The following is a 19,486-nucleotide window of genomic DNA, read 5'->3' on the forward strand; positions in this document are numbered from 1 at the left end:
ATCTTTGAACCTCTCAAGCACGGAGGCTGCCTTTTCGCCAAAAAGGCGAGAGCCATCAAAGGGTATGTCCATCAAGCTGGACTGGACATCCCCTGAGAAACCAGTAGAACCTAGCCAGGCGTTGCGACATAGGCCACTGACTATGAAATCGCTCTGCCCAGCGAGTCGGTCGTGTCCAAACCACACCGGATCGTAAACTTGGCTGCATCTCTCCCATCCTTGACAGCCTGGGTGAGAGTGTCCCGTACGCCTTCTGGGACCTGGGGAAGCACCTGTGCCACCGTATCCCATAAAGTATGGGAATAACGGCCCAATAGGCAAGAGATGTTTACGGACTTCAATGCCAGGCTGGTGGAAGAAAACTTCTTCCCAAGCTGATCCAGCCTCTTGGATTCCCTATCCGGGGGAGCGGAAGGGAAGGCACCACGGGAAGTAGAGGCTTGGACAACCAAGCTCTTAGGAGTGGGGTGTTGTGTCAGGAAACTAGGGTCGCTCGGAGCGGGCCTATGGCGGCGGCCGACCGTCCTATTCACAGGAGTCCCTGTGCTGAGTTTGGACCACGTACCCAGAAGGACGTCTGTAAGAGCCTCATTGAAGGGCAACATCGGCTCTGATGTCGTCACCCCCGGCTGAAGCACTTCTGTCAGGATATTCGTCCTGACTGGCACCGTAGGCAAATCTAGGACCAAGACCTCAGCTGCCCTACACACCACCATAGCGAAAGAAGCACCCTCCTCCGTAGCCACATTAGGAGGAGAGAGCATACCAGTATCTGGAGACATGTCCAGTCCACTGGCCTCCCCTGGATCCTCATACCAGTCCTGTTGCAATCCACATTCTAAAGGGTCCACAGACCCCTCCCATTCCTCTCCTGCATCTGGCTGATCTAAATAATGCTCAGACAATGATCTGGGCCGAATTGGCTCCATCGAAGTCTGAGTTGACGTCGTACGACGTCGGTCCGGATCATCCGGAATAAGGATGGGGCTGCCACCGGTGGGCGCCGGTGGCGGAATCGTCGATGTCGGACCCGGTGCCGAAGGAGGTCGACTGTGAGAGACCGGCGCCAGTCCGGATCCAGTATCGGATCCTGGGGTCCCCAACGGCACAGAGGCTGAAGCCGCCGGCGTCAAATCTGAACGGGCCCCTGATGACCCCAGGGGACCCGAAGACCCACCCAAGGGTGCAGCCCGCTCGAAAACGAGATGCATGGCCTCGTAAAACTCTTATTTGAGCAGGGGTCGATCCGGTCCCCGGAAAGGGGGAGGGGGGAGACGCGGAGTCGACCCTGGCGACGGCTCTGCAGAACCGTGCTCGTAACGTTGACGTTCCCTAGACGCCTCGTCGGCCGACGGGCATGGCAAAGACGAAGTCCGCTTAGACTTATTCTTATTCTTGTGCCTCTTACCTTCGGATGACCTTGAATACAAGGAAGAGGACTTGGGGCTCCGGGAGCGGTGCTGCGACCTCCTCCTGCTGCGGGACCGTGACCTCCGCGGAGTCGCGCCGACCGAAGATGAATGTCGGGCCGCAAGAAGCTTAAGGGATCTCTCCCACAAGGCCTTCAGCGCCATGGCCTGACAGTCCGAGCACGAGGTGGAATCGTGGTCCTTCTCCAGGCACCAAAGACAAACAAGGTGCGGATCCGTCACCGACATGGTGCGATGACACGCACCACACGGCTTGAATCCTGTCTTTCTCAAAGACATGACTTCAAACAGTCCAAAAAGCGTCGACAAACCGTTGAAGCAGGGTACCTCTTTCCGGAACTGCGGCATGGAAGGAAAAGAACTGATGTACGCGCGCCAAGATGGCGTCTATATAGACAAACGTGACGTCATAGACCGCTCCAACGACGCTAAGATACACGCGGAGCTGATCGACAAACGTGAATCCGAACGAAGTCGCACGACGGCAAGCGCGCAGGGTACTACTCAGAAAAAACTCCGGATTCGAAGCGGACGCCAGGAAATTTTAAGGTAAGGAAGCTGCAGCTAGAAATCTCTTTCAGATATCAAGTTCACTTCTCCCAGTTCAGGGCACTCAGGTGACTTATGCTCTGAGATGCTTCATCTTTTAACTGCCTTCTGTATGTCTAGAATGAGAAAATTACCATCGTTCTAGGGCCTAGCAGCACCCCCTCGTGTTACTACAGAGAAACACTAATGCTTTGTCAGACTCCGATGCAGTTCAATATTAAGGGGAAAAGCCATTTTAATGTAAGACTTGCAGCGAGGCACCCCAGAATGTTTATATGGATGTAAGATTCCCCCCAAATTACATAGCTAGCCGGACAGAGCCTGACAAGATGAGCTTCTCAGCCAAGAGTATGGGAGCTACCTATTTCAATGATCACGCTTAACCACAATGAATAGAAAACTATCACAGGAATATTCTGGGGAGCCCAATCACTACAAAATAATGGCTCTCCTAGAAAGAACATGGGTTTAGGGTACATCTATTAATTTGGGCTCTGTTTAAAACATCTCTTTTCAACTATGCAGGGAAATAATCTATTAATTGAGAGAATAGTGCCTTTGAGGGACTGCTATGGCATTCCAGAAGCGATAGCCCAAGTACTAAAAAAATATCTGGAAGCTTTTAATTATGGAAATCTCTAGAAGAAATACCCACTGAAACACACGGATCAACATAAGTTGACAGTGCATACTTGAAGGCCTTTTTTTTGCTAGATTTAAATCAAAGTTCAAAAGTCAATAGAATAAGCATATAATTGATCTAAGTGCTACTAATCAGACTGGCGACAGAACATTAACCCCCTTGTCCCTGCAAGTGTTTAGCTCTAAAGCACTCTGCCTCTATTATAAAGTACACTACCTCCTTAGAGGGATGTGTTCGTAGCCTGTGATTTCAAGGAAGTGCTAAGTTCGCAGCAGCTGGTATTTATGGGAGAAACACCCTGGTTTCTGCTGAGTTGAAAGAACAACTTTCATAAACTACCATAATTAGGAAATCTCCATACGACAGTATACATGGCCAAGTCCATCTTCTAGAATCCTTCTTGCTTCATGTTTTCTATATTCGGTTCACAGCCGTTTCCATTACTGGTACAGACCACAAGGCAAAGCAGATAAAACAACCAAAGGATCAACAGCGTTTTGCTGAAAACTCTAGGGGTGGGTGGAATATTCTGTTCCGCCAACAGAATTGGCATAATTTTGGAAACTCCGCGTTACTCAATTTCCCCAATTGCCGCGTGGTTAACTTTTTTCCAACACGTGGCACCAGAAACAAGACTTGGCATCTCCTATCGTGATTTCCAGACCATGGAGGGCATTCAACAAGATTTTCTAACGCAGGCTGTGACCATTCGCGCTCAGAAGGCTGCCGCTCTAATAGAAAATCTACTTGAGTGGCAGCAAAATCAACTTGAGTAGCTGCACACTCTGACGCTCTGTGGTGCTGTTAATGCTGATTTTTCAGTACAGAATGCAATATCAGAGCCAAATGACATCACGAGCAGCGCAAAGTGCCTATGTCAGCCTCTAGGCAGAAATCCACAGAGTTTTTATGTAGCTCCGTAGGATTCTGTCAAATTCCAAGAGTTTCACCCACCCCTTGAAAACTTCCTGGAGCTAAGTACCATCTGCTTTATGTCGTGGTAAGTTGCTATAAAACCACCTGGCTTATGACCGCATTTAAAAAGTTGGGTAATTAATCATTATTCAACAAAGTGAATTCATGTTAGCTTGCCTACTTGTAAGTCTGTATCCCACGTATATCCTAGAGCCACAGTGTCATAGAATAACAAGTCATCTTAACTGCAAGTCTGTAAGCAGAAACCTTTGCTCAAATGATCCCCCTCAGCTTACACATAAGTATGTCCATACCTTCTTGTCAAAATATAAACTATATATGGCGTAATCCAGTACATAATAGCAAATGTCAGCCTTTTACAAGTCAATTGACAAGTGGACGAGTGATGAAGACTGCTGTGTTGACATTTTGTTAGGATATGCTCCTTTGTTTTAATCGTGTTGTAAAACTGAATTAAGTTGTGCTGTTTTGGTAGAGGTTTTGAAGTGTGTGTCTGTATTTGATGTTGTGGCTAATATTCCTAAAGCACTGTCAACTAGGGACAGTGTGTAACTATTGTAACATGTTACCACGAGTGAGTACATTAGGAACCATAGAAGTTTCTATAGATCTAAATGTTTATTTCACAGAATATAACCTGTCCTAAAGAATGATGTTGTGAGATACTAAGCGGTACCACTGGAGCATTATAAAAAAAAAACTGAAAATGTACAGGTCAAGAAAATTATGGTTATCATTAACACAACACCCAAATTGCAGATTTGTCAAACAGCGCCAAAGTTATTGGCAAAAAGAAGAGTTACTTACCTGTAACAGTAGTTTTCAGCTTTTAACTCTTCTAAATTTACACAGAGTGTATCATTCCTTGATTTGGTGGTTGGTAACTTTTTTTTTTAAATAAAGTTAACTTTGGGTGCTGATCACTGGTGAATTTAACATGACTTTATGAAATTCTTGCAGTTCCCCTTAAGCAATAGTCATCTTCAGAATCTTTTGTCTGTCACAGATATCTGTTTGTGACAGTCCCTACAAACCTAGGACCCTGTCTTTTGAGGAGGTGACATTTTCCCCTTCTACCCTGGTAAATCTTGATAAAAACGTGAGGTCTTAAAGCCCAAGGAGAGCGCTCTCGATCTGTGTGGAACCAAAAAAAAAAACAGAGGTCAGTATATGCACACCACCACCTACCAGAGTGCAGGAGTACTGCTTTAAAGTTTCTACATCCAGTCAGACGCCAGTGAAATATTCACAAGGTAAGGAATCTGCAGTTAGAAGTGTACATCAGAAAACAAGTTACTTGTCAGAGCAAATTCAAGGAAAAGTTGGAAAGAAGGGAATTTAAAGCAGGAAAGAAGGAAGAACTGATTTCAGGAATAACCGAAAGGAGGAAGGAATATAAATGCCAATTTCTCTATAGGCACGCAAAGTCACCACCATAATTATGTACAGAGCAAAAGAGTACAAACTGATCACCACACATTTTTACAATCTTTGAAAACATTGGAAAACACAAAAAAAAACTCACTAGAATTCACAACAAATAGAAACTGAAAATGGAAATGTCAAAACTGAACTGACTTAGCCTCCCAAATAACTGGTCCAAAAGTTGAAATTTTAGCCTGATAGAGGTTAAAACAGGAGTTACTGCTCAACGTAGTCACCACACAAAAGGGGGTGGAGGTTCAGTTCAAGTTAGGAATGGTTCAGTTGCCACGTTAACTTCACAAGCTATAAAATGCTTTAGCGAGCGGTATTGTGTAGAGATGCACCCACAATTCTCGTGCAGTCACTTCTTCAGAGTACCAAATGCGGAAAACGGAGTCCGGATCTAGTCACATATCTATTCAGCAGTATACACATAAGGGGAACCAATTGATCAGTTCTGGCAGCGAGAACGCTATAAAAACAGGCATTTGCAATGTAATAGGCCTAGCATTTTCTTGAGTTAGCTATTGGCACTGTAAATTCAGAAATTGAGTTTTCTTGCCACAAACTGAGCAACTCTGTCTCAATTTCGTCTTTTCCTGCCATGTTTTGGTGGTCCCTGGCGGCTACTGACATCAGAAATCACAAGTCCTTGAGGAGAGACGAAAAGATGACTGCAATACCTCGAGCTGTGAACTTAAATTGAAAAATAAGGCTGGAAAAGTATTTCCTTTTTATTTTAACAGAAAGAAAAGTCTTTCAAGCATTCTTACCTCACGTTTCAATGAGCAGAGCAGACTGAGAAGGTTTATGGCCCCAATAAAGGAGATAAGCAATGCCTTGTGTACAATGTCGTGAGTGCTGGCAGGGAGGGGCCCTTGTGAGAGAGAGAGACTCAAGATGCGATGCGAGGCCTAGCAAGTTTCACATCATTGCTTCTAGGTTTAGCTACATTCTACCAGAAAGGGCATATTGTGGCTTTTGTGAACAGCGAGCTAAACAACTGGGTGTTTCTTTTGTAAAATAAGGATGAGGACAGCATGGGAATAAAGCCAAAACAAATGTCAGTGACATGGGAGGAACAGAATGCTGCAATAAAACGCAGGCAGCTACCAGCCTAAAACACCCAGTGAAAGGGGAACATCAAAGAAATAACAAAAATAGTCATTCACAGCAACAGATGAAGAAACCAAAGTGGAATAATACAGTAGTTGGTCTCTGAAATAGCAAAAGGAGAGAGAAAAAAGGCAGAACTACTAGCGAGCAAGAATTTTAAAGGACACCGCAATCAACAAATTAAATTGCTTTAAGCCATAGGAAGTATACTAGAAGTATACATGAGGTTAAACGCTTACGCTATACTTAAAAATCACTGCCCCAAACAGAATTTTAATGATACAGGCTTCTATACGCTCAGTCCTAAAACATCTACCTCACGGATCCACATGTTTTGTGACCAATTCTTTGGGCTCCATTCCAGCCAGTTAGGCCACATGGTTCCAGTGCTGAAAGCTGCCTCAAAACTATGTGAAAACCCCCTTCAGGCAGAGCCTTGCTTCTAATTCTTCTAGTCAAAAAACATCTCTTTTGCAAAGAACCACACAGTACAGCTTTCCCTCCTCCGATAACATGCGACAGCAACAGAACTTCCTGCAAAAGGACAGCCCTGCTGAAAACCTTGCTGATAACACATTTTTAGTGTCCTGTTCAGATGTTCCTTCACTTTTCCAGACATTCAGACAAACAGAAGCAACTTTTCAAGGGAAAGAGTATTCATCCAAAAGCAGGGGTACAAGTGGGAGCCCAGGGCCAATCAAGTTACGATGCTAGGTTAAAAATCATTATCGGAGCAAAACAAGCGTGCATTGAGCTATATTTTATCCCAGTTTTTTAAGGGAGAGGACGGAATGCAACAACCGGTCCCAGGAATGCTTATTCCTAGAGGGACACAATAAAATCCACGGATCACATTTCTTATTTTCCAGACCATCCTTGGCTCAACTGAAAGGGTGATAGCCATAGGATGGAGATTGGGACCCACTCAATGCTGACAAATGGAGCCAGGTCAAGCTACTTCTAGGGAAGGCACGATTTATTCACCATTGTAGTACAACCATTTTGGGCCAGTCCTTTGCATTCAGGCAAGATCTGGGCATAATGTATGTTGCAGTTAGAAACTAGACAGACTTAAAGTGATCAGTTTATGGAGATGCATCAGCTTAGGGTGTGGACTTGGTCATCCATGCCATGGGCAGAGTGATGGTTCGCATGGGATTCTACAACAAAAACAAGTTACAAACTGAGGATTGCAGCCAAGCAAGATTTTCCATTTTAGCATGTGCATTCTGTGGACTCACATGCTATTGCATTCATGTTAACAAGGTAGCTCACCTTTTAAGTTGTAGGGGTCATGATGCTGCTCAGCAAAATAAAAAAAACTGCCTCAGTGTTTGGACTGAGTATTAACCTAAGAATGTTTGACAGTGTCAACTGAGGCCCAGGTAACTGACTTGCACCAGTATGTTCACTCAGAAAGCCATAGCACCCCTTTTCTTACAGATAGAACGTGTGTGAAAAGAAAAGTTGTGAATGGTGCAGACACTTCAAAGGTATGTGAACTACAATGTAACTAGCCTTAACAATTTCTACTGTGAACAGGAATGTACATTCAAATATTTAACACTTCAATGGAAGCAACTTTGGGGAGGAAGGCTTTGAGGGCTAACTGGATTCCTATTAGTTTGAGGTAGTTGATTTGGTAACCCCTGCAGCTGCATGGGCCACAGTGCTTGTACAGCTGTGAGACTGAGATGTGCCCACCATCCTACTTTTTGATGTGTTCATGGTAATGGTGGTCTGCAGTAAAGATTCTTTGAAAGGCTGACCCTGTAACTAAATATTGGTGTTCCATCACTGCTGAAAGAGAAGAAACCAGGCCTTTACCATCACCAGATCCTCAATATGACCCTCCACTTGGGACCATTGTACTGTAAGGCAATGTTAAAGCAGTCGTATGTGCAGTTAGGCATGGGGCACTATGGCGATGCAGGAGGCCAACATGCTGTGAAGGTGCATAACTGTTCAGACTGGTGAGCAAGATTTGGCTGAAAAAGAGGGCCTAGCAATTTCAAAGCCATAACTCTTTGTTGGCGCTGGTAGTGTTTGCTTGTTACCAAATTTAGGGTTGGCCCTGGAAGGGGGTTGGGTCTGTAGAAGGATGAGGCTATGATTTGGTGACATTGATGGTAAAGCCTACAGCGTGTAGGAGAGAGAATGGTTTGTGTATGGGCAAAAGGCAGAAACTCGCTAGAGTTCTTGATCAGCCTACTGTCCAAGTAGAGTAATACATAAATGCCTCTTCATCTTAGATGTGCTTCAACCAGCGTGAGGCATTTGGTGAATGCCCTTGGCAGCTGTGACACCAAACGGAAAGGGATTGAATTGGTAATGCCAGACACTTACCATGAAACACTGGTAATGTCAGTGGGCTAGGTTGATGGGGACGTGGAAATATTGTATGCTTTAGGTCCAATGCGGATATGGAGTCACCTTGCTTCAGCAGAGGTATAGATGTCCTGAAGGTTACCACGTGAAGTGCTCTAACAAGATGTATAGGTTGAAGGTCTGAGGTCAAGGATTGTTGAGGAAGCCATCCTTCTAGAGGATATTAAAGTATAGAACAGAAGGAAAATGTTACTTACCATGTAAGCATCTGTTTGCGGCATGTAGTGCTGAAGATTCACATGCTGTGCATTCTCCTGCCATCTAGTGTTGGGTCCAGAAGTGCAAGTTGTTTTTCTTCTAAGTCTTTTGAGTCCCGAGGTACTGTGACTGCTCCTTTTGTCATTAACACACATGGGCATCGATTCCATTGTTAGATTGTTTTCCCGAATAGTGGGCGAGGATGAAATGGAGCAAAGCGATGCATGAAGAGAGGCAGATGTCCATGCAAAAAAGATAGAAAAAAAAGTTACCAATGCAACAGTCAAGGTGTCTAGGGAGGAGTGAGGGAGCATGTGAATGGACAACACCACATGCCATGAACAAATGCTTACATGGTAAGCAAGGCACCATATGAAGCATGTGTGGCTGTAGATACAGTTTGAGGTATAGATTATGTAGCTGCTTTACAGATGCCACCTATGTGGAATATTGTCTAGGAAGGCCTTAGAGGCCCCTTTTTTAGGTCGAGCCCAGGGAGCACTTGCGCTCTCTGAGACATGTATACACTTTAGGGGCTAACAGGCCACCAATTGCCTTTTTATTCATTAGTTTGATTGTCCATTAAAAAGGCTTGCTTGCTAGTGGTTAATCTTTCTTCTTTGACCCTATTTGTTGTCCTTTGTTTCCTCCCACGGAGCAGCGCCTAACTACCAGTATCTTTCCACTTTGGTGCTTATCTGTTCATTTTGGGGAACTTTTCTTTTACTTAATTTCCAGCTTGTTTTTGGCAAGCTGTTCATTTCCAGAGCATTCTCGTTTCGAGCTCGGCTGTAAATCTGGTCACATTTTCAGAGCATTCAAAGATGGAGAACAAATGTCAGAGGGCTCACGTTCCGTGCCCCTTGTAGACCAACTCTTTGCTGACAGAACACCGCTGGTGCAAAAAGGTGCTGTGTGCAAATAGCCCACTTAGTCACTTCCTTTGCCTTTTTAAACCAACCCTGCCCTTCTCCCATCTACCCCACCCATGCCCCAAAAAAGTGAATTACATGCTACTGCTTGATAGAACACAACGCAGAGGAACAACTGTGGGGGGTGCTGAAGGTCAACACTAACTGAAAAGAGTGCTCATCTTCGCCCTGTCCTTTGTCCATCTTGCATGTGGAAAGAGTTTCAGGTCACATATTTGAGCTGTTCTTTAAATTGCAGCGCATTAATAGGTGCTTTTGTTTTGAAAATGATAACTATATTGATGGCTGGGATAATGGTTAAATATTGACAAGTACTTGATGACTATACTGACCAGTTTTGTAATGGTATCAATCAACAGTGCACATGCTTAACATGGGCAGATACTGAGCACTGGCACATCTTAATTGCTACAGTGGGCACAAGCACATCTCAGCAGGGATGTTGTATTTCCAATGAACTGGGAAGCTCCTGCAGGAGGTACTCTGGCATATTGAGTACCTGCAACGTCTCTGCATCTTTGCTAAGGACTGATGGTGGCAAAGTACCAACCCTTCGCCTTGAACAGGGTCAGCACTTATCAGAGCTGCAGTATTTTCATTGTACAGATGCCAGCAAGTCTCTGTTGTGTCTGGCAACACTGCTATGACTAGGACCCTTCTGCAGACGCTCTACTATTGGAAAATATTACAAAATCAATTGACACTAAAAGTGAAAAACAGTATGTAGTAACTGTATAGCTCTTCATTCCCTGGTGGCACATCACTCAGGATAATGTGCTGCATGACTACAAACTTATAAGGTTAAAAAAGCGAGACCTATTAGCTATGCCAATGCTTATCCTTGTCGAGTGGACTCTAGGAGGTGTAGGCAAAAGTCTTTTGGCTTTCACGTACCATGTTTGGATACATTTGACTATCTATGCCTGATTTGGACATGGCTTAGAGAAAGCAACAGAGTTGCTGCATCTTCCTGAAAGGTTTTGTCCTATTAATATAGTACATGACGCTCGCATAACACCTAAGCTACGGAGAGCCTGTTCAGCAACAGAGTCAAGTCGTGGAAAGAAAACAGGAAAGCCAATGGACTGGTTCAAGTGAAACCAGGAAACTACCTTTGGGAGGAATTTAAGGTTGGTGCAGAGGATAAGCCTGTGGTTGTGTACCTTAAAGAAAGGTTCTTCTAGTGTTAATGCCTGGAGCGACCTCATACGCCTGAGTGAAGTGATAGCATCAAAAAAGGCCACATTCCCAGAAAGGAACTGAAGGAGGCAGGAGTCGAGGGGCTCAAACAGAGAACCCACTAGTCTTGCGAGGATAATGTTGAGGTTCATACTGGGGTTAGGAAGGCCAAGGCAGAATGACTGTTTTCACACCCTCCATAGAAGCCTTGATGACTGGTATGCGGAAGAGGTACCTGCGTTGCCGGTCCTGAAGATCAGCAGCTACTCTGGCAAGGTGAAGCCGAATGGAAGTGAAAGCAAGACCACATGGCTGCAAGTGGAAGAGGGAGCAGACCATGCCCTGGACCCCACAGGTCAAAGGGTCGATTTGCTTAGGGTGGCAATAATGGACAAAGTGTTTCCACTCTGCAGCATAACAGGCAGTGTGGTAGGCCTGAATGCTTCTCTATGGATGCTCCTGCATTCAGGTTGAAGGTTAAGATATTTAAGACCTCAGGAGCCCGAACGCAAGACTGATTTCTCCTTGGTTCTGCGTGAGGAGGTCCGGCCTGTTGTGGGACCACTGAGAGTTCCAGTAGACTGGTGAACCAGGGCTGGCAGGTTCAAGTGGGGGTCACCAGCATGAGGATAAGGGACTTATGTTGTAGCCTCAACCACAAACAGAATTAGATGGGGAGGCCGAACAGTGTAGGCAAATATCCCTGACCAACTGATCCACAGTGAATTGCCTATGGACTGGATAGGGGAACCTGGAGATGTAGTTTGGGCATATGGCGTTTGACAATGGTGAACAGGTCTACCAGAGGGTGCCCCCTCCTACGGAAGTAAGAGGAGGATTTTCTGGTGGAGCTCCCATTCTTGGACTTGTTGCTGCATCCTGCTGAGGTGGTCTGCAAAGTTGTCTACTCCTGGGAGATACTTCACCAGGACGTGAATCCTATGGCGTAGAACCCACCATCAAATGCTCTAGGCTAACAGAGAACAGGGGTGACCGAGTGCAACCCTGTTTCTGAAGGTAGTATAGGGCCATAATGTCTGTTAGGACAAGGACAACTTTGGCAGTCAGGGGTGGTAGGAAAGCTTTCAATGTCAGGTAAACAGTTAGTTCCAGGAAACTGGCATGTGGGGCCCTGTTCTCTTTGCTGTCATTGACCTTGGACAGTCAGGTCCTGCAAGTGCGCACCCCACCTTGCCAAACAGGCAACCCTTATGATGGTCACATGCAGAACTGGGGTGAGAAAAGGCCATGCCTGCAATAGGTTGTTAGTATTAGACCACGGCAGAGAGCAACAAGTGCGGCGACCAATCAACACTAGATCATTCCAATGACCCTCTGCTTGGGGCCACTGCCGTGCTAGACGGACGCATGTGTAATCTGGAGTGTGGGACAATGGCAATGCAGGAAGCCATCATTTCTAGAAGCTGCATGGCTGTCCAGACCAAGACTTGACAGCCTGGTTAGAATTGCAAAATCAGTACATGGAAGGACTGTATCAGGGCAGGGTTTTGATGTGTCTTGCCAACTTCTCAGTTGGGTAATGCACATAGGTAGGATTGGATTTGGAGGGTCTGGAGGTGGGATTTCATGGCATTGATGGTAAATCCTAGCTGACCTGTGTGTTTGCGGCATAGTTGACGAGTGCCGCTCTTGATCAGCCAATGGTTGAAGAAGACGTGTATGCCCTACCTGCATAAGTGAGCAACACCCACCACAAGGCATTTGGTACACACCCAAAGTGCAGTAGTCACCTCAAACGGGAGCACCTTGAATTGCTAATGCCTTTTGGTTATTATGAATCTGGGATAGTGGGGATGGGCTGGGTGTATTGGTATGTGAAAACAGGCATCCTATAGGTGGAGAGCTGCTATGAAGCCTCCTGCTGCAGAAGCAGAATGACGTCCTGAAGAGTAAACATGTGAAAGTGTTCTGAGAGGGTATACTCATTTAGAGGCTCAAGGTCCAGAATGGGTCTGATGGAGCCATCCTTTTTGGGAACCAAGAAGTAGAGAGTTTACCTCCATGGCCCATTCATGAGGGGCAGGCTCTATGGCCCCTTTGAAAAAGGAGCACCTGAACTTTTTCCCTGAGAAGTCTTTCTGCTTCACTGACTCTTAGACGGAGATCCAAGCAGGCATACAGCACATCTCGCCAGAAACCAGACCAAAGGGGTTTAGTACTATAGTTAGCAAACTCAACAGCCTGTCGGGCTCTGCTAAGCCATCAGATAAATCATCAGCAGAATTCAAATGCCTTTAGGACAAGAATGAATTAGCATCAACTCCCAATAAGCTTCAAGTTGTTCCTGGTATTATGCTGCAAAAAAATTGGTGATGGGGACAGCACAAGCAATGTGAGACAAACATACCAATCCCGTGTAAATGAGCAGATGTGTACTACAATCTGCAGATATTTAAAGTAAACTAAATTAAGCCTATATTTTGGTGACAGGTCCAGCGCCTGACAACAACAGTAGCACCACTGCTCCATTCTGATGGGTCTGGCTAAATCATCCGGTTTAGCTGCCCACACAGGGGGTGTAAGGAAATGCCTCCTTGGCATGGTTACCCCCTGACTATTTGCCTTTGCTGATGCTATGTTTACAATTGAAAGTGTGCTGAGGCCTGCTAACCAGGCCCCAGCACCAGTGTTCTTTCCCTAACCTGTACTTTTGTATCCACAATTGGCAGACCCTGGCATCCAGATAAGTCCCTTGTAACTGGTACTTCTAGTACCAAGGGCCCTGATGCCAAGGAAGGTCTCTAAGGGCTGCAGCATGTCTTATGCCACCCTGGAGACCTCTCACTCAGCACAGACACACTGCTTGCCAGCTTGTGTGTGCTAGTGAGGACAAAAACGAGTAAGTCGACATGGCACTCCCCTCAGGGTGCCATGCCAGCCTCTCACTGCCTATGCAGTATAGGTAAGACACCCCTCTAGCAGGCCTTACAGCCCTAAGGCAGGGTGCACTATACCATAGGTGAGGGTACCAGTGCATGAGCATGGTACCCCTACAGTGTCTAAACAAAACCTTAGACATTGTAAGTGCAGGGTAGCCATAAGAGTATATGGTCTGGGAGTTTGTCAAACACGAACTCCACAGCACCATAATGGCTACACTGAAAACTGGGAAGTTTGGTATCAAATTTCTCAGCACAATAAATGCACCCTGATGCCAGTGTACATTTTATTGTAAAATACACCCCAGAGGGCACCTTAGAGGTGCCCCCTGAAACTTAACCGACTATCTGTGTAGGCTGACTAGTTTTAGCAGCCTGCCACAAACCAAGACATGTTGCTGGCCCCATGGGGAGAGTGCCTTTGTCACTCTGAGGCCAGTAACAAAGCCTGCACTGGGTGGAGATGCTAACACCTCCCCCAGGCAGGAATTGTCACACCTGGCGGTGAGCCTCAAAGGCTCACCTCCTTTGTGCCAACCCAGCAGGACACTCCAGCTAGTGGAGTTGCCCGCCCCCTCCGGCCAGGCCCCACTTTTGGCGGCAAGGCCGGAGAAAATAATGAGAAAAACAAGGAGGAGTCACTGGCCAGTCAGGACAGCCCCTAAGGTGTCCTGAGCTGAGGTGACTCTGACTTTTAGAAATCCTCCATCTTGCAGATGGAGGATTCCCCCAATAGGGTTAGGATTGTGACCCCCTCCCCTTGGGAGGAGGCACAAAGAGGGTGTACCCACCCTCAGGGCTAGTAGCCATTGGCTACTAACCCCCCAGACCTAAACACGCCCTTAAATTTAGTATTTAAGGGCTACCCTGAACCCTAGAAAATTAGATTCCTGCAACTACAAGAAGAAGGACTGCCCAGCTGAAAACCCCTGCAGCGGAAGACCAGAAGACGACAACTGCCTTGGCTCCAGAAACTCACCGGCCTGTCTCCTGCCTTCCAAAGATCCTGCTCCAGCGACGCCTTCCGAAGGGACCAGCGACCTCGACATCCTCTGAGGACTGCCCCTGCTTCGAAAAGACAAGAAACTCCCGAGGACAGCGGACCTGCTCCAAGAAAAGCTGCAACTTTGTTTCCAGCAGCTTTAAAGAACCCTGCAAGCTCCCCGCAAGAAGCGTGAGACTTGCAACACTGCACCCGGCGACCCCGACTCGGCTGGTGGCGATCCAACACCTCAGGAGGGACCCCAGGACTACTCTGATACTGTGAGTACCAAAACCTGTCCCCCCTGAGCCCCCACAGCGCCGCCTGCAGAGGGAATCCCGAGGCTTCCCCTGACCGCGACTCTTTGAACCTAAAGTCCCGACGCCTGGGAGAGACCCTGCACCCGCAGCCCCCAGGACCTGAACGACCGGACTTTCACTGGAGAAGTGACCCCCAGGAGTCCCTCTCCCTTGCCCAAGTGGAGGTTTCCCCGAGGAATCCCCCCCTTGCCTGCCTGCAGCGCTGAAGAGATCCCGAGATCTCTCATAGACTAACATTGCGAACCCGACGCTTGTTTCTACACTACACCCGGCCGCCCCCGCGCCGCTGAGGGTGAAATTTCTGTGTGGGCTTGTGTCCCCCCCGGTGCCCTACAAAACCCCCCTGGTCTGCCCTCCGAAGACGCGGGTACTTACCTGCAAGCAGACCGGAACCGGGGCACCCCCTTCTCTCCATTCTAGTCTATGCGTTTTGGGCACCACTTGGAATTCTGCACCTGACCGGCCCTGAGCTGCTGGTGTGGTGACTTTGGGGTGGCTCTGAACCCCCAACGGTGGGCTACCTTGGACCAAGAACTAAGCCCTGTAAGTGTCTTACTTACCTGGTTAACCTAACAAATACTTACCTCCCCTAGGAACTGTGAAAATTGCACTAAGTGTCCACTTTTAAAACAGCTATTTGTCCATAACTTGAAAAGTATACATGCAATTTTGATGATTTGAAGTTCCTAAAGTACTTACCTGCAATACCTTTCGAATGAGATATTACATGTAGAATTTGAACCTGTGGTTCTTAAAATAAACTAAGAAAAGATATTTTTCTATATAAAAACCTATTGGCTGGATTTGTCTCTGAGTGTGTGTACCTCATTTATTGTCTATGTGTATGTACAACAAATGCTTAACACTACTCCTTGGATAAGCCTACTGCTCGACCACACTACCACAAAATAGAGCATTAGTATTATCTATTTTTACCACTATTTTACCTCTAAGGGGAACCCTTGGACTCTGTGCATGCTATTCCTTACTTTGAAATAGCACATACAGAGCCAACTTCCTACATTGGTGGATCAGCGGTGGGGTACAAGACTTTGCATTTGCTGGACTACTCAGCCAATACCTGATCACACGACAAATTCCAAAATTGTCATTAGAAATTGATTTTTGCAATTTGAAAAGTTTTCTAAATTCTTAAAAGACCTGCTAGGGCCTTGTGTTAGATCCTGTTTAGCATTTCTTTTAGAGTTTAAAAGTTTGTAAAAGTTTGAATTAGATTCTAGAACCAGTTGTAGATTCTTAAAAAGTATTCCAACTTTTAGAAGCAAAATGTCTAGCACAGATGTGACTGTGGTGGAACTCGACACCACACCTTACCTCCATCTTAAGATGAGGGAGCTAAGGTCACTCTGTAAAATAAAGAAAATAACAATGGGCCCCAAACCTACCAAAATACAGCTCCAGGAGCTTTTGGCAGAGTTTGAAAAGGCCAACCCCTCTGAGGGTGGCAACTCAGAGGAAGAGGATAGTGACTTGGAGGACAATTCCCCCCTACCAGTCCTATCTAAGGAGAACAGGGTCCCTCAAACCCTGACTCCAAAAATAATAGTCAGAGATGCTGGTTCCCTCACAGGAGAGACCAACACCTCTGAAATCACTGAGGATAGCCCCAGTGAAGAGGACATCCAGTTAGCCAGGATGGCCAAAAGATTGGCTTTGGAAAGACAGATCCTAGCCATAGAGAGGGAAAGACAAGAGATGGGCCTAGGACCCATCAATGGTGGCAGCAACATAAATAGGGTCAGAGATTCTCCTGACATGTTGAAAATCCCTAAAGGGATTGTAACTAAATATGAAGATGGTGATGACATCACCAAATGGTTCACAGCTTTTGAGAGGGCTTGTGTAACCAGAAAAGTGAACAGATCTCACTGGGGTGCTCTCCTTTGGGAAATGTTCACAGGAAAGTGTAGGGATAGACTCCTCACACTCTCTGGACCAGAGGCAGAATCTTATGACCTCATGAAGGGTACCCTGATTGAGGGCTTTGGATTCTCCACTGAGGAGTACAGGATTAGGTTCAGGGGGGCTCAAAAATCCTCGAGCCAGACCTGGGTTGACTTTGTTGACTACTCAGTGAAAACACTAGATGGTTGGATTCAAGGCAGGGGTGTAAGTAATTATGATGGGCTGTACAATTTATTTGTGAAAGAACACCTGTTAAGTAATTGTTTCAATGATAAACTGCATCAGCATCTGGTAGACCTAGGACCAATTTCTCCCCAAGAATTGGGAAAGAAGGCGGACCATTGGGTCAAGACAAGGGTGTCCAAGACTTCAACAGGGGGTGACCAAAAGAAAGGGGTCACAAAGACTCCCCAGGGGAAGGGTGATGAGACAACCAAAACTAAAAATAGTAAAGAGTCTTCTACAGGCCCCCAAAAACCTGCACAGGAGGGTGGGCCCAGAGCCTCTTCACAAAACAATGGGTACAAGGGTAAAAACTTTGATCCCAAAAAGGCCTGGTGTCATAGCTGTAAACAGCATGGACACCAAACTGGAGACAAGGCCTGTCCCAAGAAAGGTTCCACTCCAAACTCCCATCCAGGTAACACTGGTATGGCTAGTCTCCAAGTGGGATCAACAGTGTGCCCAGAGCAAATCAGGGTCCACACTGAAGCTACTCTAGTTTCTGAGGGTGGGGTGGATTTAGCCACACTAGCTGTCTGGCCGCCTAACATGCAAAAATACAGACAGCAACTCTTAATTAATGGGACTAGAATAGAGGGCCTGAGGGATACAGGTGCCAGTGTCACCATGGTGACAGAGAAACTGGTTTCCCCTGGCCAATACCTGACTGGAAAAACTTACACAGTCACCAACGCTGACAATCAGAGAAAAGTACATCCCATGGCAATGGTTACTTTAGAATGGGGAGGGGTCAATGGCCTGAAACAGGTGGTGGTCTCCTCAAATATCCCAGTGGACTGTCTGCTTGGAAATGACCTGGAGTCCTCAGCATGGGCTGAGGTAGAACTAAAAACCCATGCAGCAATGCTGGGTATCCCTGAACTGGTGTGTGTGAAAACAAGAGCACAGTGCAAGGCACAGGGTGAACAAGTAGAGCTGGAGTCTGGAAGAATGGCCCAGCCTACCAAGAGAACAGGAAAGTCAGTTGGGAAACCAACTGCAACACAGCAAAAGAAAGGGAACCTCTCTTCTCAGGAAGAAGTTCTGCCCTCTGAGGGAACTGAGCCTTTGGAGCTTGAACCTTATCAGGTTGAGCTCTTAGGCCCAGGGGGACCCTCAAGGGAGGAGCTGTGTAAGGGACAAGAAACCTGTCCCTCTCTTGAAGGCCTTAGGCAGCAAGCTGCTGAAGAGTCCAAGGGCAAGAAAAATGGAACACATAGGGTCTATTGGGAAGATGGACTCCTGTACACTGAGGCCAGAGACCCCAAACCTGGTGCCACTAGGAGAGTGGTAGTGCCTCAGCTGTTCAGAGAGTTCATCCTAACATTGGCCCATGACATTCCCCTTGCTGGACATTTGGGACAAACCAAGACGTGGGAGAGGTTAGTCAACCACTTCTACTGGCCCAATATGTCCAACATGGTTAAGGAGTTTTGCCTCTCCTGCCCCACCTGTCAAGCCAGTGGTAAGACAGGTGGGCATCCAAAGGCCCCCCTCATTCCACTTCCAGTGGTGGGGGTTCCCTTTGAAAGAGTGGGTGTGGACATAGTTGGTCCACTAGAACCTCCCACAGCCTCAGGAAATATGTATATCCTGGTAGTAGTGGATCATGCTACCAGGTATCCTGAAGCTATTCCCCTTAGGTCGACTACTGCCCCTGCAGTAGCCAAGGCCCTCATTGGTATCTTTACCAGAGTGGGTTTCCCTAAGGAGGTGGTGTCTGACAGAGGTACCAACTTCATGTCAGCATACCTAAAGCACATGTGGAATGAGTGTGGAGTGACTTATAAATTCACTACACCATACCATCCACAAACTAATGGCTTGGTTGAGAGATTCAACAAGACATTAAAAGGCATGATCATGGGGCTCCCAGAAAAACTCAAAAGGAGATGGGATGTCCTCTTGCCATGCCTGCTTTTCGCTTACAGAGAGGTGCCACAGAAGGGAGTAGGATTCTCACCCTTTGAACTTCTGTTTGGTCATCCTGTAAGGGGACCACTTGCCCTTGTTAAAGAAGGCTGGGAGAGACCTCTCCACGAGCCTAAACAGGACATAGTGGACTATGTACTTGGCCTTCGCTCTAGAATGGCAGAGTACATGGAAAAGGCAACCAAAAACCTTGAGGCCAGCCAACAGCTCCAGAAGTTTTGGTATGACCAAAAGGCTGCACTGGTTGAGTTCCAACCAGGGCAGAAAGTCTGGGTTCTGGAGCCTGTGGCTCCCAGGGCACTCCAGGACAAATGGAGTGGCCCTTACCCAGTACTAGAAAGGAAGAGTCAGGTCACCTACCTGGTGGACCTGGGCACAAGCAGGAGCCCCAAGAGGGTGATCCATGTG

Source organism: Pleurodeles waltl, chromosome 9 (assembly GCF_031143425.1).
Source record: "Pleurodeles waltl isolate 20211129_DDA chromosome 9, aPleWal1.hap1.20221129, whole genome shotgun sequence".
NCBI lineage: Eukaryota > Metazoa > Chordata > Amphibia > Caudata > Salamandridae > Pleurodeles > Pleurodeles waltl.